A 26,657-nucleotide genomic window follows, 5' to 3' on the forward strand; every position below is an offset into this window, starting at 1 on the left:
TGCCACCTTTTTTGTTCAGCTTTGAGTTCCAGTAGAGAGATACTTGGGAATTTTATGTTCCCACAAGTCTCATGCTAGAACTTAATCATCAGTTCAGAAATGTAAAAATGGGGGAGTTGATAAACTACTGGGTCATTGGTGGCACTAGTGTCCTTATAAAAGAGGTGCAAGCGATCTTACTATCCCTTACATCATGTGAGGAGCTTGTACCCATGTATGCTGCAGTCCACATGGGGAAGTCAGACAACTTGGAGAAACAGTTTCCTCCTACAACTTTGTGTGTTTCTGGTATCAAACTCAGACTACTAGGCTTTTTGGAAAATGCCTCTACACTCTGAATTGTCCTGTTGGTCCCTTGATTCATTTCAATGTAGCGTGATCAAGGGCTGTCTCTCTATAAAAGGCAATATGTAAGGAAAAATTTGAAGTAAAAAGAAAAAAATTAAATAAGAATTTCACTTGCACTCAAAAGAAATAGGTTATGTATATTCAAATTATACTAAAAGCAGTAATAGTACTGATACAAAATATCAGCATCTGGGCAGGTAGAATAAACAAGAAAACCAAGAAATAAAGCTACACAATGATAGCAATTGTTGATAAAGCTGCCAAAATTATACACAGTAAAAAAAGACTGACTCTTTTAAAAAGGTGCCAGGAAAGCTGAGTAACCACACATAGAGTGCTGAGTCTAGATCCTTACCTCTAATTCTTCATGAAAATCAATTAAAAATTGATCAAAGACATTAATGTAAGACTTGGTCATTTGCAAGTCTTACAAGAAAACACTAAAAAAAATTAAGATGTAAGGGCAGACAATGAATGTCTAAATGTGACTTAAATAGCTCGGAAAATCATCTTAAAATTGTGACAAATGGATTTGTTAAATCACAAGACTTCTACAGAACAAAGGAAAGAACTTACTATGTAAAGAGATGACCTACAAAATTGGAGAAAATATTACCAATTAATATCAGGATTAATATCCAGAATATATAAAGACCTGGAAGAGTAATCATAAAAAGAAGAATCCAAACAAGTAATGCAAATAAATTGAACAAACCATTCTTAAATATTAAAGTATAGATGACCAATAAGCACATGAAAAAAAATGATGTTCAACTTTCTTAGCCACTAGGAAAATGTAAACCAAACTACTTGATTCTCAGTTACATCCCTTGTAGGAGTAGTATCATGAAGAAAACAACAACAGATGCTAGCAAGTGGGGGAAGAGGAACTCTTATCAGCTCCTGCTGGGAACCTGAACTGGTGAAACCACTGTGGAAATCAGTATGGAGACTCAAAGAAACCAAACCCACCCCCCCAAAAGAAGGGGGGGGGGAGTATGGGGTGTTGGAGATATGGTTCAGTGGTATGAGCACTTGAAGCTTTTACAGAGGACTCAGGTTCAGTTCCCAGTGTCCAGAATACACAGGGGAGCTTACCACCATCTGAAACTCCAGTTCCCCAAGGTATTTGATGAAGGAATTGCACAGGATGAAAGAGTAGAAAGCATAAAAAAGAAAATAAAAGTGATAAACATGGAAAGATGAACACGGTTGACAGGGTGCTATATTGAAATGTTAAAATATATTTAATATCAGCCAGTTATGATATGAACTAGTGTGTTTTGAAGGGAAACAGTCAGAAGGAATAATTGTTTCATGGATAAGGTTGCCACAAAGAGCCACAAAATACTTCTCCAAATATCACTCTTCTTGAAGTTAAATGGTAAAACTATGAGCTTGTTTGATGGACAGATTTAAATGCCTAATCTAAACCGTACTTTGTAGAAGTGGTTCTAAATATATAAATAAGTCGTTAGAGAGGTCAACTTGCCTTTTTCAGTTTCTTAATCTTCAATATACACAGAGAAAGAGACAGAACCTGAGATAGCCTAATCTATTGATTACTTTATTAGCATCAGTACTCATGGGAAATTCAGCTTTGCTGGTCTATGCCCTGACATCTACTTTTCTTGACTTGATCAGTCTGTCTTAATGGGATGATGTGGTATGAAAATGTCTACCAATGTAGAAACACATCTAAATATATTACATCAATTTTAGTAGGGAAATATGAATGGCAGATTCAAAAGGGTCATTAAAAGAGATAAAACTAGAGTGGATCTTCTGAAACACAATCACAACCTCGTAGTTTAGAAATTGGCCATCTCTTGAAGTCGCCAAGCTCAAGGAAACTACTAGCTATCTTAGTACAACCAACCCTAAGCCTTCCAAGTTTGGGAATAAAATTTGAACCAGCCAGTCAGAATGTGAGAGCACAGGTACACATGTTAGTTGTTATGCTAGAAGGAGGAACATGATGTAATTTATTTTATTTAAAAAGATATAAAAAAGAATAAATACAAAATATTATTTAAAAAAAGAGTGGGGGTGCTGCCATTCTTATTGCAGACTGAAGTCATCTAATTGCAGACTGAAGAATCCACGCAATTCGTTGTGGAACTCTCTCCTCCAAGATTATGTGTAGACCCTCCATGAAGCAGGCATGTTGATGTTCCCTTACAGAAGAGGGTGGGTGGTGAGGATGGATATTACATCTCCACCTGACATTGGTCACACCCTCCCTCTTGCAGATTCAGTTGCCCAGCTGTGCCTAGACATGTTCTGGTATAAAGTGGTAGAGAACATATACTGGTCTAAAGTGGTAGAGAATATATACAGAGAGAGGTTAGCTAAGGGAAAACTCCATGAACTCAGTTGTGGAGAAGCTGTAACCTATGCTGTAGTGAGAATTTTCAGTGATGTGGCTTTTTAGACTCACCCAACACACTTAAAAGTAACCACTCACCAGTGTCCTGTAAGTCAGCTGAATAAGTTCATAGGTTCATTGAACTAGACCAGGGTTCCTCATTTGTCCCACCACAGTGACAATAATGTAGGCTGTACCCACCAGAAGGAAGGCAGAGCTTGTTGTAGAACTGGATAGAAAAAAAGCTTCACTGTATTGAGGGTATAAATCACAGGTGTGGACTAGGTATTGATAATGCACCAATTTATTTCCTAATAAAAGTGCCTGGAGGTAATGGAGTGCTTTTTGTCTTGAGAGCATTTCATAAACATGGACTAATTTATCATTATTTACAAGTCAATTAATTTTCACCACCTTGGGTAGGAATTGTAATTATGCCAAGACTGGCAGATGGGAATAAAAGAAACTGGGGAGAAGATCAAAAGAGAATTGTAAATTTGATAGTCTTGAATTAAGTGGATATTTACTGTTCAATTTAAATAACTAACAACACTGTAGATAATTAGATTTTCCTTTACAAATTCTGTTGTATCATTGGTATTCTCATACTCATCTACTTCCTTCTTCTCTTATTGATTTATTTGATTTATATTCTTAAAAATAGTTTTGAGAGTTATGGTAGATACTGAAGACACAAACATGGGTATGATGCATTAGTAGTTCTTTAGAAGCCTGTGACTACTTGAAGAAATAATCCTGCAAGCAAATAACGGCAAAAGGGCTTTATAGAGACTATCAGATAAGAAAGAAGCAAGCTTTCAAGTTGAGCTGGTGTGAGAGAGGCAGAGTCTTACATCATCAGCACTGGAGATTAAGCGAAAGCTACATGGTTTATAATATAATCATCAATCATGCAAATCCACAAGTCAGCCTAGAGTGGCAAGTGTACTTTGAGAGCACAGAATATTTCTATGTTTGGTTGTTTGGTTTTTGGATGTTCTAATATCTTTTTAAATAATAAAATACAATAAGATACAAAAAAGTAACGCATCGAAACTGGACAAAACAAACAGAAGGAAAAGAGCCCAAGATAAGGTACAAGAATCAGAGGCCCACTTGTGCACACACTCAGGAACCCCATACAAATATTAAACTGGAAGCTACTATATGAAGGCATGGTGCAGACTCTACAGACCCTGTGCATACTGCCTCTGTCTCCAAGTTCATGTGAGCTTTGCTCATGTTGATTGCAGATACTGTTTCATTGGTGTCCTCCATTCCCTCTGACTCTTACATTCTTTCTGCATCCTCTTCTGCAGGGTTCCCTGAGCATATAGGGGAGTGATTTGATGAAGACACAGTTTAGAGCTGAGTGTTCCATTGTCTCTCAACTCTGTATAATGCCTGGCTGTAGGTCTCTGTATTTGTTCCCATCTGCTGCGGGAGGACAATTTCCTGATAATGGTGGAGTAAGTCATTGGTCTATGAGTATAGCAGAATGTCATTAAGGATAATTTTATTGTTTTTTTTCCTTTAAGAACAGTTGGGCTATCTATTCTCATGTTCTTGGTCACCCAAGCAGTGTCAGGTACAGGTTCCATCTCATGGAGTATGGAATGTGCCTTAAGTCAAATCAGATTACTTGGTTACTCCCACATGCTTTATGACACCATTGCCTAACATACCTTTCAGTCAGGACACCATTATAGATCAGTGGGTTGATGACTGGGTTGGTGTATTTATGTTTCTGTTTGGTAGCATGCAGAGTACATTCCTAATCCAAAAAATACTTGAGCATAGTGGTAAAGGCTCTATGTAGGCACCAGCTAGAATTCTCTATGTTCAATGAGTTTTGTAGGTGTTGTCTCCAGCATAATAGCATAAAATAATATAAAAAACCTTGGGATAACTCCAGCCAAGCAAGTGAAACACTTGTATGATAAAAACTTTAAGGTATTGAAGAAAAAAATTGAAAAAAACATCAGAAGTTGGAAAGATCCTCTATGGTCTTTCTATTCTAAGCTTCTAGTTTGGGTTAGGTTCTAGTGTAGCAGATTTTCCATCTTAAGGGGCTGGTAATAGCTATGCTAGCAAATCTCAGCAGAGATCAAGCGTTTTCTGTGTGTCTGTATGTGGACCTAGCCTGTATGACAGTAGTGTTGAAAATGAACCATCAGAGCTTATTTCTTACACTGCTACATTGAGAGCAATCAAAACTTCTTGGGTAAGTCTTTAGTTTCACTCACTAATGAAGGACAACTGGCATTTCACACAAAAGCATTGTGTCAAAGAACTTCAGACACAGAATAAACAGTGTTTGAAGATTTTAGGATAAAGAAAAAGTACAAGGACTCTTAAGGAGACACCAAAATTTCCCCAGGGATGTAATGTAGGTTGAAGGTGCTGGAGAAACATAAATTTGGAAGCACATAGAAAAAAGCCCATGGTACCATGAGCTACAACACCAGCATGGTTCTTGTTTAGATTATTTCAGGGAATTTAATGCTTGGATATGGAGACCACCAATGCTTTGGAATCTATGTTGGAAGCAGCCTCTCCTGGTGAAGGTCACCTTTGGCCTTATTTTGAGAAATTGATACCAGGGATAAAAGCCGTTAAAGGGAATTTTGCAGGGAAATCAAATAATCAAATTTATATTTCAAGGTTAGAGACATGGTCTAGTAGTAGAGTGCATGTGTAGCATATATGGTTCTTGAATTTGGCATCCAACATTGAAGGTTATAGTTTAAAAATAACTCCAGTAGAATTGTGGAGGATGGATTTGGAGTTGAAACAAAAAAATTGAAGCAAAGACTGTAACATTTTTTTTCTTTCATTAAAAAAGAAAATTTTGACATATCAAGTTCTGAGATTTGCTTAATGAGAGAAGAGTCAATGAGTAGAGTTTAGGATTACTCCATAGTTTTGACCTGGAAGATAAAGCAGTTACAAAAAAAGGGGAACATCCCTCACTCCCATTTAGTGTCTCTAGAGAAACAATATTGGTTTTTGTTTATGACTTAGATGAATGTATGATTTGCTCACAACAGAGTCAGTGGCTCAGAAAGAGCTAAAGTTGTGCTGTGGGGTAAGAAGGATAACATTTTGTTGTGTTGCAGAGACCATTGCCAGCGAAACATTTGGTTGGCTGGTAAGACACAGAATTAATGCCTATAATCATTATAACAAACAATGGAGAAAAATTTGACTTTTAGAAATATTTCCAAAGAAGAATTGATAAGATTTTTGTGACTATTTAGGTGTGGTTAATGAGGGAGATGAAAGATTAATAGTAAAATAAAATTGGGAGGACAGTCTGAGTTGGTTGTGCACTACTAAAATTGGTAAGGAGGACAGGTTGAAAGATGGGGATAAGATTACTTATAAACACAATGACATGGAGATGACAGCCAGATATTCCTATAAGGGACTGAAGACTCAATGAGTGCTTTGAAGTTCCTGCGGTAAGACTAGGGCAAGAGCCCTGAGTACACACTGATCTGGTCCAGCCCTTTCTCTTGCTGTGGTTTCAGAAAGAGTAATTGTGTTAACCTTAGTCACTGCATGACCAGTTAGTTATTGGTTTATCAGAGGGCATTGTTCTATCCGATGCTATATATTCAGCTTCCCCCAATGTGTTTCTTATTGAGGTAAAATAAAAGTGCAGAATATTAATCAAGAATGTAAAGTTGTTGGAAGCAAATAATTTCTTTCATAGAGAAGAACTGTAACCAAATTTCTTACTTTTGTTTTGTTTTCCATTAGCAGCAGCAACTGAATGTCCATCTTCATAAATGTCTGTGAGTTTAGATGAGCACTGCAGGGTAAAACGTTGCCTCCAACCTGCAGGGATAAACTTGAGATAACTTCCTGTTTCTCCCATTTCAAGTTAAAGAATGGCCAGAGAAAGATATTTATGCAGAAGTCTTTTGAAGTACATAAGAATACACACATATAAGAATGTGTTAGCCAGGCGGTGGTGGCTCATGTCTTTCATCCCAGCACTTGGGAGGCAGAGGCAAGCAGATGTCTGTGAGTTCGAGACCAGCCTGGTCTACAAGAGCTAGTTTCAGGACAGCCTCTAGAGCCACAGAGAAACCCTGTCTCAAAAAAAGAATGCATTATATAAGGGCAAATATAGTTTTGACCACTTCTAATTTGCTTGTTTTAGTCACACTTTCTCTAATTCCAAGTTGAAAGTTTTCTCCTACATAGATTGAAAATGATTAAGATACGCTGCCATGTTCTCCCGGTGCTCATGAAACATAAGCAGTTATAGGAAAGCCTGTTTTACTGTTACCTTACATTTTATTTATTTCTTTTCCAGGAGGAGTCTTAGTCCACTCTCCAGCCAGTGAAGCATTTACAGTGCAAAGACACATTGGTGCTTCAGGCTTTTTAGTGATAAAATAGTCTCCAGTGAATTCCAATTATTCTTCTCAGACCATTTTGAGAGAAATGTAAATCTGTTTCATGATGTCTGTTTCCAAAGTAGTTTCTACCAATTTATTTCAGTCCAAATTAGGGCTTTTGGTCCGGATGCTGTGTGGTGCCATAGCTTCAGCTATTTCACACAACTGACCGGTGAAGTGTCAATTGGTTCAGTCAATTAAAATAAATTACTGTTGCTTTCTGTCAGAAATCTGTGTGAGTCAGCTATGAGAGTTTTCTGCACCATGCGATTGTCACCTGCTTATTCTCTGCTGACATCTTGACCTTGCTCCGACCGCGGGACATTCAACGTGCGGACTGGGGGACACCTAGGAGAAAGATGGGGGACAAGAATTTCGACAACCTTTATGTCATCCCAAAGGGATTTATGTAGGGGGAGTGAGGAGGGGAAGGAATGGGGTTGTACTGCAGCTGCAAGGAAGATAGCAGGGCAAGAAGTCAGTGGGAGGGGTAGGTCATAGTGTGTCCTCTGGTAACCTATCTTTTACAATCTACCCCTCTACTGTTCAAGCCTATGCTCTAGTGACTTGGTAATTTACACTAGGCAGATAAGCCTCAAGTCTGTTTTCTCAGAACTTGCTTCCTATCTTAAGAGGCAGTATTTCTGCAGTATAGCCTGGAGTCACATCTTCTCTGTGAGGATGTGATGATTATATGGCTGGATTATGGCTGAGGCCCCTGCGTGACCTAACATTACAATGGGAGTTCTAGCTTCTGATCAGGACTATGGTTCTTTAGCTATAGATATGGGTTGTGTCCGGCTCATATTTCCCCTTTGTATAGTAAATTGATGCTGCTAAGGCTAGTATTTTAAATGAACTTGCTCCACCTCATATGGAAGGAAGTGATTTTTCTTTTCCTTTTTTCTTTTTAGTTTCTGTATACAGTTCAGTATAGATCCCTAACTTCATGAGAAAGCAACTACAAAATACACTATTTTCATTTCTTACAATAGTATGTGCCTCTTTCACACATGTATACCCATTTGTACCTTACTTGGTGCTACACATTCTTATCATTATCAGAGCCACACTTAAGAATTATGTTGCAGGTGTTTTCCACATTTCCCTGCAAACATCCTCACTGACTGATTGCTAATGAGCACTCCAGCATTAAGCATTAATGCACTATTATTCTTAATAACTTTGATGTGTGGTCAGTGAATGTCAAATAGATAGAATAATGGCAAAGAGTATTTAATATACAATATCACGCTCCTGGTTATGTCTTTGAGCTCTGACTGACTTAATCTTACAGTTACAAATTCAAACTGCAGTTCCTAAGATTTTGAAGAAGATGGTAATATTTGTGGCTGTATAGATACTGAACAATTTTAATAGCATCATATTTTCCATATTAGAAAATGTAATAATAAGATTTATAGAAAATTTCCGAGGTATTTGCTGATTAGAAACAAATGACAGCTTAGTTGAAATATTTTTATTTTCCTGGACATGAACTGCTATGAGATAAAAAGATGATGGAAAAGATAAGTTTGATTTTTTGGATATTTTTTTGATATTTTGTCAGTGCCCCAAGAAAATACCAAATTTATAGATAACTAATTTTCTTATCTTATGATCAATGGAAGATCCTTATGGACTGTAAAATCTCTGAAAATTTGTCCATGATAATTTTTTGTATGTAGAAATGTTTTTCTCATATGACTATCCTTTTATCAATTCTCAAGGCTGTTTATACCCCAACACATTGAGAACTATTGAACTAGCTATGTAATTTCTTCCATGAAGTACAAGGACTCACTCTATCTTGTTCTCAACTATTACATAATATTAATCTAATCAGTTTAAAAACACATACTAGAAAAATTGGCTAGTTACTCTTGGGAATGGGGCCTTCCCTGAATTGTTGTGTGTTGACTCCATTGGAAAAAAAACCCTGAATTTTCCTTTCAGTTCAGTATTAGTTTTAGATGTCTTTTTGTTTGAGGGTGGCAGCCCATGTCCACTTCCCCCTCTGAGTGATGGTGACCTGTCTGGCTCGAACCTGCATGAGACTTGGTTGTGCTTCCATAGTCTCTGAGAGTTCTTATGTGCATCTGTCCTGTTGTGTCTGGAAGATAGTATTTCTTTGGAGTCATCCATCACCTTTGGTTCTTGCAACCTCTCTACCTCCTCTTCTGCAAACTGTATTGAGCCTTGTAGGCGAGAATTTGATGAAAAAATATCCTGTTTATAACTAAGAGTTCCTAAGTAGATATATTTCTTGTGAATTGTTGAGTTGTTGCTTTCCTTATTAATTCCCATCTACTACAAGAAGCTTATTAATTCCAATCTACTACAAGAAGCTTCTCTGATGTGAATTGAGATGGGCACTGATCTATGGGTATAACACTCTGTCCTTAGGAGTCATTCTATTGCTATGTCCTTTTAGTAGGCATATAGTACTGTTTTTTTTTCCCTAGGCTCATGATCTATTTTAGCTCATGTTCTTGTCCAATTTAACAGTATTATGTGTGGGTTCAATCTCATGGACTGGGCCTTAAATCTTTCAAAGGAAGTGGTTGGTTACTCCCATATCATCTATGCCACTGTTACACTAGTATATCTTGCAAGCTCACTACTGATGTAGGTTTGTAGATCCCAATAATGTAAATAATGCAATGTCTAGTGACTGGAATCAACTCACAATCTTCTGGGTTCCTCCAAGGAGCTTTGGTCATTTATCTGGCTCCACCTTCTGTAACACATATAGCTTGCTTTCTGGCTCTGGCTGGTTCCATTCCACTGCTGCTGCTATTCTTGGTGATCATACTATAGTATTTGTATCTGCTGCTGCAACTGGGCTGCACTTTCATCAATAGCATCTCATAGGCTGTCTTCATAGTGCCAAGCCTCAGCTTCTCTGCCTAACCCATTAAATCGTGGATTTTAAACTGTCGTTGAGGCTGCTCCAAGCTTCAACTGCTTTCCATGACCCTTCATGCCTTCAAAACTAGTACCACCTGGGTGACTCTTATACACTTGGAAGCATGGGGTACAACCTTGACTGCTCTGGAATGCAGCTGCTGTGTGCTGACTTGGAGGTAGTATTTCCCAGAAATGTTGGATTCTTCTTAATCACAGCTGATTCTTCAACCTTAGCTGACCAGCATCCATTATCCCATCAAAGCAAAGGGTTTACTTTAGTGGTTCTGTTCAGTTCCAGCTCACCAGGAAAGGAAGCCAGATGCAGCAGCTGATGGAGAGGCCATGGTCTATTCCTCATCTCATATTCAGCCTGTTTGCTTATAGAACCCAGGACTACCAGCCCAAGAATAACATCACCTACAGTGGCCTAGGCCCTCCATCATCAATCACTAATTAGGAAATGCCTTACAGCCATATCTTATGGAGGCATTTCTCAATTGAAGTTTCCACGGTTCTGATAACTTCAGCTTGTGTCAAGTTGATATAAGACAAGCCAGAACTACAAATAAAGGAAAGCACATAATTGTCTTTTTTTGTCTGGGTTACCACATCCACAATGATTTTTTATGGTGCCTTCCATTTACCCATGAATTACATGACTTCATTTTTCTTAAGAGCTGGATAATATTCAATTGTATATATGTGTTACATTTTCATTATCCTCCCATAAGTGATGAACATCTAGGCTGTTGGCAGTTTCTACTTTCTGGCTATTAAGAATACAGTAGCAATTAAAATGGACAAACAAATAATTCTTTAGTGGGATGTAGAGTCCTTTGGATATGTGCCCAAGAGTGGCATAGCTGGATCCTGAGGTAGATCTTTTCCCAGCATCCTGAGGAATCATCACAATGATTTTCAAAGCGACTGTATAAGCTTGCATTGCTACCAGAAATGATTCAGTTTTCCCTTTTCTTCACATCCTTTGGCAGCTTGAGTTGTCATTGATCTTATTGATCTTGGCCATACTGACTAGGTAAGATGAAACTTCAAAATAGCTTTAATTTGCATTTTTCTGATGGCTAAGATGTTGAACCTTTTTAAAAAATGTGTTTCTCAGCCATTTATGTTTCATCTTATGAGAACTATCTATGTAACTGTGTACTCCATTTTTAAATTAGGTCATTTGTTTTGTTTATCTTCAGGTTTTCAAAAATTCTTCATATATTATCGGGTGTTGGTGGCATACGCCTTTAATCCCAGCACTTGGGAGGCAGAGGTGGGTGGATCTCTGTGATTTCAAGACCAGTCTGGTCTACAGAGTGAGTGCCAGGACAGGCTCCAAAACTGCAGAGAAACCCTGTTATATAGTTAGATACTGTCTATCAGATGCATAATTGATAATGATCTTTCCCCATTCTGTAGACTCCCATTTTGCCTGAATGATGGCATCTGTTGCTGTGCAGAAGTTTGTAGTTTCCTAAGGTACCATTTACTAACTGTTGGCTTTAGTGCCTGTGCTGATAGTGTCCTGTTCATAAAGTCCTTTCCTGTGCCAATGAGTTCAAACCAAGTCTCCACTTTCCTTTCTATAAGATTCATGGAGGAAATTGGCAGGGACTTCATTGTGATAAGTTTGTTTCAAGCCTTCTCTGTAGGAGAGTTAAATAAATACATAAACAAGCAAGTAAATAAATAAATAAATAAATGGGTAAGACCCACAATAATTATGGCCAGGTAAGTTGAGATCCACTTGTAAAAAGTTCTATTTCCACATTTTCTGGGCTTTTCTGCTGTCTACCAAGTTCAAGATCATCTTTGTCCTTTAAGACCTTGCAACATTTGCTGCTGTATTATTCATTTATTATTTATAGTCTTTTGCTATCAGTTATCTTCTCATAGGCATTTGCCATTTCCCCAATTAGACTCCAAATTCTTAAAGGGGAATACCCTTTTATCTTTCTCTGAAAGCTGTGTGTCACCTAGTTAAGTTTTTGTCATATTGCAGTTAATGAAAAAAAGAAGTGAGGATTAAAAGTCACCTTGTACTTTCAAAAAGTTATCAATTTTGTAGAGTCAATCTACATAGGACAGTCCTTTTTTGCCCTCCCCAAATCAAATGCTGGAACAAGTGAGGCATTACATAGCACAGGAGAAAAGATTACTGGCTTAGATTTATATTCTGGGTTCTAATTCTAGTTATATTGCTGGCTTTCTTTTGGACCTAGGCTTATTGAATTCTCCTCTGCTATCTCATTTATAAAACTGGGTTATTGCTATCTGGCTTTTATTTCAAAAGAGCTTCTTCACATTAATGCTGATGAGTAATGAAGAGAGTATAAGACCTTCAGAGGAGAAAAGAAGATGAATACCAAGGAGCCCAAGAAGGTATAGAAAGAACTTAATATGGATGACCACCTGGGGTCTCCGCAAGCATACAGATTTTAGGATTTTATTATGGCAAATGATAAACATCAAACTCTCAGCAAATTCTGACAGGGGTTGTAAATCAGAGGTCAGTCTTTTGTCCAGCACTGTGATGAGGGACATTGGAGTACTCATTGGTCTGTTAAGCTACACTGACACAAAGACAGCAGTCATAAAAACACATACAGTTTAGGGGCCGGTAACAATTGACCTGTCTGGCTGATAGTAGCTTCATCTATATAATAAGAACAGCAGAGTGGTGACCTTCCAGTTCTGAGGTTTAACACTCTCCCAGCTTCTCATTCATTTCTGTTAGAGAAATGAGCAAACCTCTTTTTCACCCTCCTGTGTGGAAAGGCAGAGCCGGCTCTCGGGTCAGAGGAGACTTAATTTCTAGTAGTTCCATCAACGGATTGGCACTGTGTTTTGGACAGAAACCAGCCACTCTGCAGACCAGCATCCCTAAAGAGTAGCTTGCTATAGAGCCTGATATGGTTGCTCATACCTTTAATACCAGCACTCAGGAGGCAGAGGCAGGCAGATCTCTCCACAGTATGTTCCAAACTAGCCAGGGCTACATGGTGCGACTTCTTTTAAATAAATAAATAAATAAATAAATAAGTAGGTTGTTAGGCTTTTGCTAGCCCATTACAGAACTTATCCCATCGTGCTGCTTTGAGTTGGAAGTGGGGGAGGGTAACAGACTGTGTAGTATTTCCCATGCTGTAATAGCCTGAGTTTATATGTACACCAGTCCTGCTGTACCTACAATGTCTTGCATAAAAACCTATGTGAAATGGTTGTTTATTGTACTCAGAGTTGCAAAGGGTCCAGTCAGTTGTGGTGAGGCAGACTGAGTGAACAGCGTGGTTCACACTGTGGTGGGCCAGGAAACAGGGCAGTAAGAATGCTGGCCCTCTTCTCACTTTTCCATTTACCATCCTTTCATTTTACATATCAAAACTAATTTTTGAGCGTTTCAGGAGTACTGTATTTACATAATTTCAAACATTTTTCTCCTTCTGCAACTCTTCCACATCACTCTCAATTCCTTTTAAATTTATGACATCTTCATCTTACAATTCTTATTGTAACACACGCAAGTGTGTGTGTGTGTGTGTGTATGCATGTGTGTGTGTCTATCTCTCTGTGTGTGTAAACACAGCCTGCTTAGTCCATTTAATGTTGCTCATATATATGAGCATTTAGGCTGAATATTTGGGATTAGATAACTTAATGGAAGGCTCTTGCTTGGAGAAGACTGATTCTCTCTCAGCAGCCATTAATCACCTGTAGGTCTTACCTAGGGATGGGGCTATGTGAGAACTCTCCCATCTCTATTGGCATGCTGACTGGTGTTCCTCCCAACTTTTTAAGAAATTTTGTCTAGATCAAATGAGCTGGGAATCCTGTGGCAGCTTCACTCACACTCAAGGTGAATCTTCTCCAGCTCAGTTAATCCTCTCTGAAAATAACCTCACAGACACACCCAGAGATGAGTCTCACCTAAGTGCCTTCTGCAAGCTGCTTTACCCTACAAATCTCACCCTAACACCTCAGAATGTAGCTGTTTCTGAAAGAATCATTTTTAAAGGCAATTAAGGTTGAATGAAATAGTATGTGTGGATTCTTATTCAAGATGACTGGTATTCTCATAAAATAAGAAAAAAATAGGGTGTAATCCTAAGTGACTCACAAAAAGACAAACATGGTGTGTACTCACTCATATATGGATTTTATACATGGGACAGGGTATTGCCAGCCTACAATCCCACCACCACAGAGTCTGGGAAATGGGGAGGACCCTAAGAGAGATATGCATGGTACCCAGGAGAAGGGGAATTGACAGGATCTCCTGAGGGATTGGAGCATGGGGGGAGGGGAAGGGAGAGGGAATTGAGAAAAAGAGAGGGGGAGAAGAGGAGCGGAGATCAGGACATGGGGAGCAGGAAGGTTGAGTCAGGGGAAGAGTAGAGGAGAGCAGAACGAGAGATACCATAATAGAGGGAGCCATTGTAGGTTTAAAGGAAAATCTGGCACTAGTGAGATGTTCAGAGATCTACAAGGGTGACACCAACTGGCATCACAGCTATCTTAAATGCCCTCCCCTGATAATGAGTTTGGCGACTACCTTCTATGCCATCCTAGAGCCTTCATCCTGTGGCTGATGGAAGCAGAGGCAGACACCCACAGCTAAACACTGAACTGATCTGGAACCCAGTTGCAAAGAGGAGTGATGAGCAAAGGAGTCAAGACCTGGCTGGTGAAACCCACAGAGGCAGCTGAACTGAACAAGGGGGAGCTCTTTGATCCAAGACTGGTGACTGAGAGGCCAGTTTGGGACTAATCCAGATCCCATGAACGAGGGTGTCAGTGAGGGGGCCTCAGCAATCTATGGGGCCTTGGATAGTAGATCAGAATTTATCCCTGAAGTACAAATGGACTTTGGGAGCCCATTTCACATGGGAATAGAGAATACCCAAGCAGAAATATGACCATGTATGGACAAAGGTGTGAGGAGCCGCCCTCACTATCGCTATCGCCATTAGAAGATGGCGCTGACATCTGCTGTCAGTTGGAGTTTACCGTTTAAGCTGTGCCTCACCCGTCATCTGGGGTGATGAGCAAACCACCAATCCCGGCTCTACACGTCTCACTCGGAGCTCCTAGGCTTATATAAGGGGCTGGGTTTCTTAGCTTGGGGTCTCCCTCTCAGAAGCTGATCATCTATCTCTCAAGATGTATTAAAGCTTTACTGCAGAAGGATCCGAGTGTCCTGCGTCGTTCTTGCTGGCGAGACGGTAGCGCGGGACATCTGGTGCCGAAACCCGGGAACTCTTCAACATCGCCGGTGCCGCGGGAGACCCCTCGGAAGACGGGGCGGATTCAGAACTGCAGGGACGTAAGTTCAGAGAGGTATGCTTTATCCTGAACACCCCTTTTCTCGACTTTGGCCTTAGTTTGTCATCACCGTGGGACGGGTCAGTGGAGGCTTTGGTGCTAGTCCTGTTTGTCCTTCTTCCTCGTGGCTGGTACTGACAGAACGGTGCTGTCAGTCTGGTAAGTCGAGCGCCGTTTTTTAGATAAGCCGCTAGCGCGATGGGGTTGTCACAGTCAGTGGTTACTGCCCTACAGACTGTGCTAAAACAAAGAGATCTCAAAATTGCACCACGAACACTTCAAAATTTTGTGAAGGAGGTAGATAGAGTGGCACCATGGTATGCTTGTTCCGGGTCCCTCACTGTGGCCTCATGGAACAAGCTAGGTAAAGAACTAGACAGGAAGCATGCAGAAGGAGATCTCCACTTAGGTACCAAAGCCATTTGGAAGCTAGTTAAAAACTGCTTGGAGGATGAGGCCTGTCACCCTGCTATAGTAGAAAGTCAGGGAACCTTAGAGGAAGTTCAGGATAGCATGTCAGAAACTGAACGGAGTGAGAGAATGGGAGCTCGCAAAAGGAAAGACATGTCTAAGAAAAAAGGCCCTCCCCAAGAAGTTAAGAAAGGGGAGAGAAAGAAGGGAGTGATCATTCACCCCCTAACAAATCTAAGAAAAAGAAAAAGCCAGAATCTAGGCTATACCCTACGGTAGAGCTAGAAGCCTTGGAGCTAGATAATTCCGATTCTGACACTCTGGATTCTAGCGAAGAAGGTGGTCTAGAGGAGGAGGTGGCACAGTATGAGGAAGAAAGATATCACCCTGATAGACACCGGCCGCTGAAAACAAAAATGAATGTGAGGCCACCACCTATAAATCCGGCGGGCTCACGCCCCTCGGCGCCTCCGCAGTATGAGCTTCGGCTGAATACTGGTACTGACTCCTTTTTACCTTTAGAGGAACGGAGAAAAATACAAATGGCTTTTCCAGTATTCGAGAATGTGGAAGGCGGAAGAGTACATACTCCCGTAGATTACAATCAAATCAAAGAATTGGCCGAATCCGTTCGTAATTATGGGGTCAATGCTAACTTTACCACAATACAGGTAGAAAGGCTTGCTAATTTTGCCATGACTCCCACTGACTGGCAGACGACAGTGAAAGCAGTGCTTCCCAACATGGGACAATACATGGAATGGAAGGCTCTCTGGTATGATGCAGCCCAGGCGCAAGCTAGAGTTAATGCCACAGCTGAAGATGAGAATCAGAGGCAGTGGACATTTGAAATGCTGACAGGTCAGGGTCAACATGCCCTTAATCAAACCAACTACATCTGGGGCGTCTATGGTCAGGTGTCGGCCGCCGCTATTAAAGCATGGAAGGCCCTCACAAAAAGGGGAGAATCCAGTGGACACCTTACAAAGATTGTCCAAGGACCCCAAGAGCCATTTTCAGACTTTGTGGCCAGAATGACCGAGGCCGCCGGTCGCATCTTTGGTGATTCAGAACAAGCTATGCCCCTGATTGAGCAACTTGTCTATGAACAAGCAACCCAGGAATGTCGAGCGGCTATCGCCCCTCGCAAAAGCAAAGGTTTACAAGATTGGCTCAGAGTGTGCAGGGAGCTGGGGGGACCCCTAACCAATGCAGGACTAGCTGCCGCCATTTTACAAACGCACAGGCGTAGAGATTTATCTAGTCGAAAAGCTTGTTTTAATTGTGGGAAAATGGGGCACCTTAAGAAAGATTGTCAATCCCCTGAAAGAACAAGAGAACTGAAGCTTTGCCATCGTTGTGGTAAAGGTTATCATAGGGCTAGTGAGTGCAGGTCAGTCCGGGATATGAAAGGGAGGCTTCTGCCCCCTATTGAAGAACCCAAGGTACCCCAATCAAAAAACGGGTCATGGGGCCCATGGTCCCAGGGCCCTCAGAAATATGGGAACCGATTTCAGAAAAGCAATCAAGAGGAAGTAGAGGCTTCCGAGGAACCCCCGGAATGGACTTGCGTGCCGCTTCCGACTTCTTACTCATGCCCCAAATGAATGTTCAACCGGTCCCAGTCCATTCCCCTGGACCTTTGCCCCCTGCCACCATTGGGCTTATTCTGGGCCGTGGCTCCTTAACTTTACAGGGACTCATTATATATCCTGGGATTGTTGACCCGTATCATAAAGAGGAGATTCAAGTTCTCTGTTCTAGCCCTCGGGGTGTATTTTCTATAAAGCAGGGAGATAGAATTGCACAACTGGTGTTGCTGCCCTCCCTCGGGGATGGAGAAACCTACACTTTACAAAAAAGGGCTATGGGATCTTCTGGAAGTGATTCAGCCTATCTGGCTATACCCCTAAATGAGAGACCTACAATAAAATTGTTAATTAATGGAAAAGAATTTGAAGGGATAATGGATACGGGAGCAGACAAAAGCATTATTTCACTCCATTGGTGGCCGAAGTCTTGGCCCACTGTTGTTTCATCTCATTCTCTACAAGGTCTTGGATACCAGTCCTCTCCTGCCATCAGTGCCTCAGCCTTAACCTGGCGGAACGCTGAGGGCAAACAGGGATGTTTTACCCCCTATGTGTTGCCACTCCCTGTAAATTTATGGGGACGGGATGTGTTACAAGCCATGGGCATGACCCTAACTAATGAATACTCCCCCCAGGCATCAGCCATTATGGCAAAGATGGGGTATACAAAGGGTAGAGGCTTGGGTAGGCAAGAACAAGGCAGAATAAAACCCATTACACAACATGGAAATCGGGGTAGAAAAGGACTGGGTTTTATTTAGGGGCCGTTGAGGCTTCACGACCCATACCGTGGAAAACAGAGGAGCCGTTATGGGTCTCTCAATGGCCTCTATCCTCTGAAAAATTAGAGGCTGTCACAAGATTAGTGCAAGAACAGGAACGGCTGGGGCATCTAGAGCCTTCTACCTCCCCATGGAATACACCAATTTTTGTTATTAAGAAGAAATCTGGGAAGTGGAGATTACTCCATGACCTGCGGGCCATTAACAATCAGATGCATCTTTTTGGCCCTGTTCAAAGAGGACTTCCTTTGCTTTCTGCACTCCCTCAAGATTGGAAGCTTATTATTATAGATATTAAGGATTGTTTCTTCTCTATTCCACTTTACCCACGGGATAGACCAAGGTTTGCCTTCACTATCCCTTCTCTTAATCATATGGGACCAGACAAGAGATTTCAGTGGAAGGTACTGCCGCAAGGCATGGCCAATAGCCCAACAATATGTCAGCTGTATGTGCAGGAGGCTTTGGAGCCAATTAGGAAGCAATTTACATCTTTAATCATGATCCATTATATGGACGATATTCTTATTTGTCACAAAGAGTTAGATGTTTTACAAAAGGCTTTTCCCATGCTGGTGGCTGAATTAAAACAGTGGGGATTAGAGATTGCCTCAGAAAAGGTTCAAATTGCAGATACAGGGCTCTTTTTGGGCTCAATGATTACTCCCAAAAATATAGTTCCTCAGAAAATAGAAATTCGCAAAGACCACTTACAAACATTAAATGATTTTCAGAAACTTCTGGGAGATATAAATTGGTTGAGGCCCTTTTTAAAAATTCCATCTGCTGATCTAAAACCCCTCTTCGATCTCCTGGAGGGTGAGCCTCATATCTCCTCACCCAGAAAATTTACCCCTGCTGCCCACCGAGCCTTACAGATGGTGGAAGAGGCCTTACAGGAAGCACAATTACAACGTATTGAGGAGTCACTACCTTTTAATCTGTGTGTTTTTAAGACAGCTCAATTGCCAACTGCAGTCCTGTGGCAACATGGACCATTACTTTGGATTCATCCAAATGCTTCCCCTGCTAAGATTATTGACTGGTACCCTGATGCTGTTGCACAGCTCGCGCTTCGCGGAATAAAAGCAGCTGTTACGCATTTTGGCAGGGATCCTGATTCCTTGATTGTGCCTTATACTGCTGCACAAGTTCAGACCTTGGCAGCCACATCTAGTGATTGGGCAGTTTTAGTTACTTCCTTTTCAGGACAAATTGATAATCATTTTCCAAAGCATCCAATTTTACAGTTTGCCCTAAACCAGGCTATAGTGTTTCCACAAGTGACAGCTAAAGACCCACTCCCAGATGGGACTGTGGTGTACACTGATGGATCGAAAACTGGTATGGGAGCTTATGTGGTCAAGGATAGGGTTATATCTAAACAATATAATGAAACTTCACCTCAAGTTGTAGAATGTCTGATAGTACTGGAGGTTCTTGAGGCTTTTCCAGGACCCCTCAATATTGTATCAGATTCCTCTTATGTGGTTAATGCAGTTAATCTCCTTGAGATAGCTGGAATAATAAGATCCTCCAGCAGAGTTGCTAACATCTTTCAGAAGATACAAGCTGCCTTGTTAAATAGGAGATTTCCTGTTTTCATTACCCATGTCCGAGCACATTCTGGACTCCCAGGTCCCATGTCCTTAGGGAATGACTTAGCGGACAAGGCTACAAAGCTGGTGGCCGCTGCCTTGTCTACCCACACACAAGCAGCAAAAGAATTCCATCAGCGCTTTCATGTGACGGCTGAGACCTTGCGCCGTCGTTTTGCTCTATCCAGGAAAGAGGCTAGGGAAATTGTTACTCAATGCCAGAATTGCTGCGAATTCTTACCTGCTCCCCACGTGGGAATAAACCCACGTGGCATTAGACCATTGCAGATGTGGCAGATGGATGTTACTCATATTCCCTCTTTTGGAAGGCTTCAATATGTTCATGTTTCTGTTGACACCTGTTCTGGCGTAATGTTTGCCACACCCCTAACAGGGGAAAAGGCCTCATATGTGATTCAACATTGCCTTGAGGCCTGGAGTGCTTGGGGAAAACCCAGAATTTTAAAAACAGACAATGGACCAGCATATACCTCTCAAAAATTCCGACAGTTTTGTCGGCAAATGGATGTTACCCATCTAACTGGCCTACCTTATAACCCTCAAGGACAGGGCATTGTGGAACGTGCCCATCGTACACTCAAATCATATCTGATTAAACAAAAGGGGAGTATTGAGGATGTTCTACCCTCGGTACCAAGAGTTGCTGTGTCCATGGCACTTTTTACCCTTAATTTCTTGAACTCTGATGCCCAAGGCCACACTGCGGCCGATCGCCACAGTTTAGAGCCTGATAGGCCAAAAGAATTTGTAAAATGGAAAGATGTGCTAACTAATGAATGGAAAGGCCCGGATCCTATTCTAATAAGATCCAGGGGAGCTGTGTGTGTTTTTCCACAGGAGGAAGAAAACCCCCTGTGGATCCCTGAAAGACTCACTCGAAGAGCTCCTTCACAACTCCAGAATAAGAAGGATGGAGGCCAAGTGGGTGATGAAGACTCTCCTACTCGGGATGATGGTTCCTAGTATGATGGGAGAGTTACGGTGGGCCATCATGTCTACCTTCCCCCTACCGATGCCAGTGATGCATAATGCCCAGGAGTTCCCTAGATTTTTCACAACTAATAGAGAGTTGGGGCTTGCCTTTTTGCCTTTAGATCCTCAGATACAGAGTTTTCAGGATGAGAGAACCTTGTCATTGGTAGGAAGCTTGTGCTTTACTGTGATTTCTTCATTAAAGGATAATTTTATTCATATGGATCCAGAAAGATCTAATGCTAATCCTTTTGAATTAATGGAAGCTGTACTGATCTTTCTCCTATGGCAATGATTGCTGGAGGATATAGTGAGAAGGGACAGATTACTTTTGATTGGAAAGGGGCATTAGGCAACAGTCTGAGTGAGGGACAGAGCTCTGGATCATCTGATTGGTCCTCCTCCAATGTTAAGTATACCCCTTTTAAGAGAACTAATTATTCAGCTGCTCCAATTTGTGTTTGGCTGCCCTTTATTTGGGTTGTGAGTAATGATACCTTAGGTAAGAATCAGAAAGAAATAAATTGCTCTGCTTAGAATTGTTTTTATGCATTATGCTGGGATGCTATTAAGCACCCTTTTGCTTTGGTAATGCGCATGCCTCGATTTGTTCCAGTTCCTGTTGAGGTGCCAAGTAGTTTGAGTTTGTTTAGGGAAAAGCGAGATTTTTTGGGATCTCTGCTATTATTGTGGGTTTGATAGCTGCCGCCGCGGTTACTGCTTCGGTTACCGCCTCGGCCCTTGCACTTTCCGCCACTGTGCAGACAACTCAAACCATTAATGAACTATCAGCCACTGTGACCATGGCCCTAGATAAACAGGCCACTGCCAATTCTCAGATACAAGGAGGCCTGATGTTGGTAAACCAACAGATTAATTTGGTTCAGGAACAATTGGATATATTGTGGCAGATGGCCCAATTGGGATGTGAACAAAAGTTGCCTGGCCTTTGTGTCACTTCAGTACAATATGAGAATTTTACAAGAGCAGCTAACCTGTCAAAAGCTCTGTCTCAACATTTATTACAGAATTGGACTTTTGAGTTTGAGCAGACACTCCGTGAGTTGAGAGTGGCGATCCTGCAAGTGAATTCCACGCGTCTGGATCTTTCTCTGATGGAAGGCCTCTCCTCCTGGATTTCATCTGCATTTTCTTATTTTAAGGAATGGGTGGGGGTGGGATCATTTAGCCTAGTTCCCTGCTGTGGAATAGTGTTGATGCTTTGGATGGTGTGTAAGCTCAGAGCCCAAACAAAAGAGACAAAGTGATGGTGGCACAAGCACTTGCTGCCTTAGAACACGGAGCCTCCCCTGACATTTGGTTAACCATGTTAAAGCAATAGGTCGCTGGCCTCCCGGCTCTTGCACCCCACGAGGCTAGTCTCATTGCACGGGATAGAGTGGGTAGGCTTCAGCAGCCCAAGGAGTTGCAAGGCTAAGCACTGCACAGGAGAGGTCTGCGGTATAACGACTTTCTCCTGGGAGATAAGTCATCTTGCATGAAGGTTCTATGTCATGATCTCCTTCCCCCAGAAAAACGACATCGGGACTGGTCAGGGCTCCCTCTGGGGATAAGACCCTGGAGAGGAGCTTTGTACATGTTCCAAATTTGCACATGGGGATTTGACCTCTATCTCCACTCCAAAGTTGTGGGTGTCCTATGGCTTCAAAAATAAATGAATAGGGGGAGATGTGAGGAGCCGCCCTCACTATCGCTATCGCCATTAGAAGATGGCGCTGACATCTGCTGTCAGTTGGAGTTTACCGTTTAAGCTGTGCCTCACCCGTCATCTGGGGTGATGAGCAAACCACCAATCCCGGCTCTACACGTCTCACTCGGAGCTCCTAGGCTTATATAAGGGGCTGGGTTTCTTAGCTTGGGGTCTCCCTCTCAGAAGCTGATCATCTATCTCTCAAGATGTATTAAAGCTTTACTGCAGAAGGATCCGAGTGTCCTGCGTCGTTCTTGCTGGCGAGACGGTAGCGCGGGACACAAAGGGATAAAGTGGCTACCTTCCAGTCTATCCAGAGGTCTTGGAATTATAACTGTTTTTCAACCTTTGACTTTGGACTTTTAGGTTTCAGATTCATGACAAAATAAATTCTGATCCTTGTTACTCTGTAGTATTTTATTATGTTAGCTCTTGTGGAGTTATGTTGTTGGCAAATGTGAGCATACATAGGTGTCCTGATATTCTTCTAATTACATGTGAATAATCTAAGATTTAAAGAGACTACACCAAAAATCTAAAGCCATAGAAGCAGTAAGTGGTTGAAAGGACTAAACTTCTATCCGCTTTAAATCATTAAACAAAGATCACTTTACAACATACTATATGACAGACTTCTGTATTTTAAGTACAAATGTAAAGGAAGAAAATTTCAGAAATAAAAGAGAATCAAGAGTTTCAAATTCTAGCCCTAAAATATGAACATTAGATGTCCTATGTAGGTATGTGTGTGTCTCAAATGTATAAAGAGTAACTGAAGAAGTAATGGATTTGAGAGACATTCAGGGGACAAGAGAGGAGTTGCAAGTGTGGAAATGAGTGAAATTCTCAAAATATTCAATCGGAACAAAGTTCCAAGTGTATCAGTCCCTGCAGCAAATGAAGAGCTGCATGGGAACACTGATCATGTGACTGCTGCTGGAGTTCCTGCTCTTAGGGTCCAGTATTCTTCCAGAAGATTTTGTTTCTTTTCACCCATTATAAAGATGAAAGATGTTGCTATTCTAGACTAAAGTCCAGTCCTCCAAGTCTGTATCAATACATGTCTATAATCTAATGACAATGGAATAAAAACAACGACAAAACAAAAATCAAATAAAGTAGAGAAAGTTTTCTTTTTCCTTTTTCCATCTTTTTGAGGAGTACCATCAAGTCACAAGTTCACTCCCCCCTCTGTTTCTCTACAACTTACGCTGGTCTTGACAACTTGATTGCCTCCTGCCTTGACTTCTCCACAGCTGTGACTGCATTATTCAAGTGTGTACAACCATTCCTGGTCCCATTAACATTTGTAAAGTAATGTCTTCATCTTTGTCATCTGTAAAAGAAGCTTTTCCTTGAGAGAAGCCTTTCCGCCAGCCTGGTTCTAGAGCTGCATCAGTCCCAAATAAACACACAGGAGGCTATATTAGTTATGAAGCTGTTGGCCTTGCTTGTCTCTTACTGGCTAGCTCTGCTTTAAGTAATTACCCCATAATTGTTAATCTAAGTATGTCTCTTACCGGAGAATAGTTCCGGGCTCCTACCCCATGGTGTTACATGTTGACTCTCTTGTGTTTCTCCTTCCCAGAGCCCTCCTGGACTCCTAGTCCCTACTATCTAGATTCCCTATAGGCTCAACAGTGCTTTATTGACATAAGACTTCCCCAACATCTCCTCTTTTCTGTTTAAACAAAAAAGAAAGGTCTTAACTTTAACACGGTCAAATTGTATATAACAGAACAGTTATCAAATAAGAACATAGTTACAATATTTTAGCAAGATTTAAAGAAAATATCATCCATCCCATCCTTGTGAGTCCAAAGTTCTATATGTAGCTTATCTTTTATCATCACTAAGGAAAACTATAATTATAACTATCTATCTTCAACTCCATCAAAGACCACAGAAGGATAATATATAAACACTAGGATTGACAGAGACATCTTACTGCCTGGACAGTCACCTGAAGTTCTTCTGTAACGTTGGGGCATCCATCTTCAGCCCATAGGCCACAATGTATCCAGAAGATTTCTCAGCCAAGCAGGAAATTTCAAAACTGTCCATCTGCAATGGCAGTCTGTCAGTCATTTTTCTGTGTCCTGCAGAATGTCCCATAGACTCTTCCATGAAGCAGGAACCCTGTAAGATTGAGTTCAGCAGTCACTTTCCTGTGGGTCCTGCATGTCCAGATTATACAACAACAGTCAAACAGTCTAGGCAAGAGCAGTTTCTTGCCCAAATGGCTAATCTTGCCATGTTGAAAGCAAACTCCATAACGAGTTTCTTCGATGCCCCTCTTCCTCTCAGACGTAATTGGTGCTGCCAGGAGCAGACATTTCTCATTGTCAAGAAAAACCCTAAACCATTTTAAATGCCATTTTCTGAAGGTCTTTGAAAGGTTTGAAGACTATTTGTCTGTCTCAAATACATCTCTATATATCTAGAAAACCTAACTTACCTAACTATAAATTCTATTATCATTAACTATCTATAGTCTGTATTCAATTATGTATTACGTTTTAAAAGATCAGTATGAGCACAATACTTAATCAAGAGGAGAAATATAAGCATCACAAAATTGACCTTGAATTTGTATCGATAAATGAAAAACAATACCAATACCATAATTCCCCTTTTTTACCATTAAAAAAGATTGTCTGTGATCATTAGCCAATTATAAACAACCCATTTAAATGAAAACAAAGATTTATAAACAAGATGGGAATTGGGACGTCGCTCATTCCAAACTGCTTCCTGCTGGAAGGGGGCGCTGTTCATACCATGGGGATCATGACAAAACTCAGAAACCTGTATAAGTCCGTATTTTCGGGGTCTGTAAAGCTGCATCATCTTAGCTGTCTCAATAGTTGGAACACCTGGTCCACTGCTTCCAGGGGTCTTGGTTCGTCAAACCACAGAAGCCTGGAAGGAATCTTCAGCTTTTCATTTTCTGTGGAAACATAAACTAAAACTCCTTTTCCGGGTAACATATCCTTATACTTAAATTTTGAAGTCAAGGCATTTTTAAAAGATATAGGTTGAATTAATTTAGCAGCATTTATAAGTAAGTGTACTTTATCATTTGTTCCTTCCTTAGCAATGAAAAAACTGAAAAACACAATAGCGTACAGTATCCAGACTCTCTGTGTATTTTCCAACTTTACGTGGCTTATTTATTTATCTATTATTACTTTATTTCTTTCACTTTCATTTATTTTTCTCTGAGACAGGGTTTCTCTTTGGAAATCTGCCTGCCTCTGCCTCTGGAGCAATTCCTACCTGCGTGCGCCACCACAGCCGGCTTCTTTTTCTCTCAATCTTACGTATATTTTTAAACACACTGTAAACCTTTAGAGGTTTTGTTCATCCAAGTCTGACTTTACTGTAAATCTTTACGTTTTTCTGGCCACGTGTCTTATCTGTAAAACCGTGGCAGTTTAAACTGCCTTTTTTCCAAGATGGCGGGCGTAAGCGTGATTCCAGCTTATCGCCTCAGTCCATGCTGACATCCAGCAAAAGCTGCCACATCCAGCTACACGTACACACCTTTCAATCGTTAGCAGAATCTCTTAAAACAACCTTGGTGTTTTTTTTTTTAAATGCCAAATTAGGAAGACTCCGGTAAGCCAGCCTCGTGAATCTCGGCATGTCGCTACCAAAACACCTGAGAAAAATGCTGCTATCAAAAATCTGTGCTTCTCTCCGTTCTTCTGTTTCTAAAATTCCTTTAAAGCTTTTGTCATTTTGCGTGGAAATTCAATCCCGCTCCTGACAACCATTTTGTTAAGAGAAGCTTTTTCTTTGCTAGTCGCTTTGGTTTATCCCCCACCAGCCACCTGGGCTCTGCCGTGATGTAGTCCCCAAATAACACACAAGATGCTATATTAATTATGAAGCTGTTGGCCTTGCTTGTCTCTTACTGGCTAGCTCTGCTTTAAGTAATTACCCCATAATTGTTAATCTAAGTATGTCTCTTACTGGAGAATAGTTCTGGGCTCCTACCCCATGGTGTTACATGTAGACTCTCTTGTGTTTCTCCTTCCCAGAGCCCTCCTGACTCCTAGTCCCTCCTATCTAGATTCCCTATAGGCTCAAGTGCTTTATTGACATAAGACTTCCCCAACAGTCATCACCTTTGCCTTTTATTTTAAATGGTCATGAATTCCTTATTTTTCAAAACAAACAAACAATTAGTGTTTCTATG

Source organism: Mesocricetus auratus, unplaced genomic scaffold (genome assembly GCF_017639785.1).
Source record: "Mesocricetus auratus isolate SY011 unplaced genomic scaffold, BCM_Maur_2.0 Super-Scaffold_100026, whole genome shotgun sequence".
NCBI classification, from domain to species: Eukaryota; Metazoa; Chordata; class Mammalia; order Rodentia; family Cricetidae; genus Mesocricetus; species Mesocricetus auratus.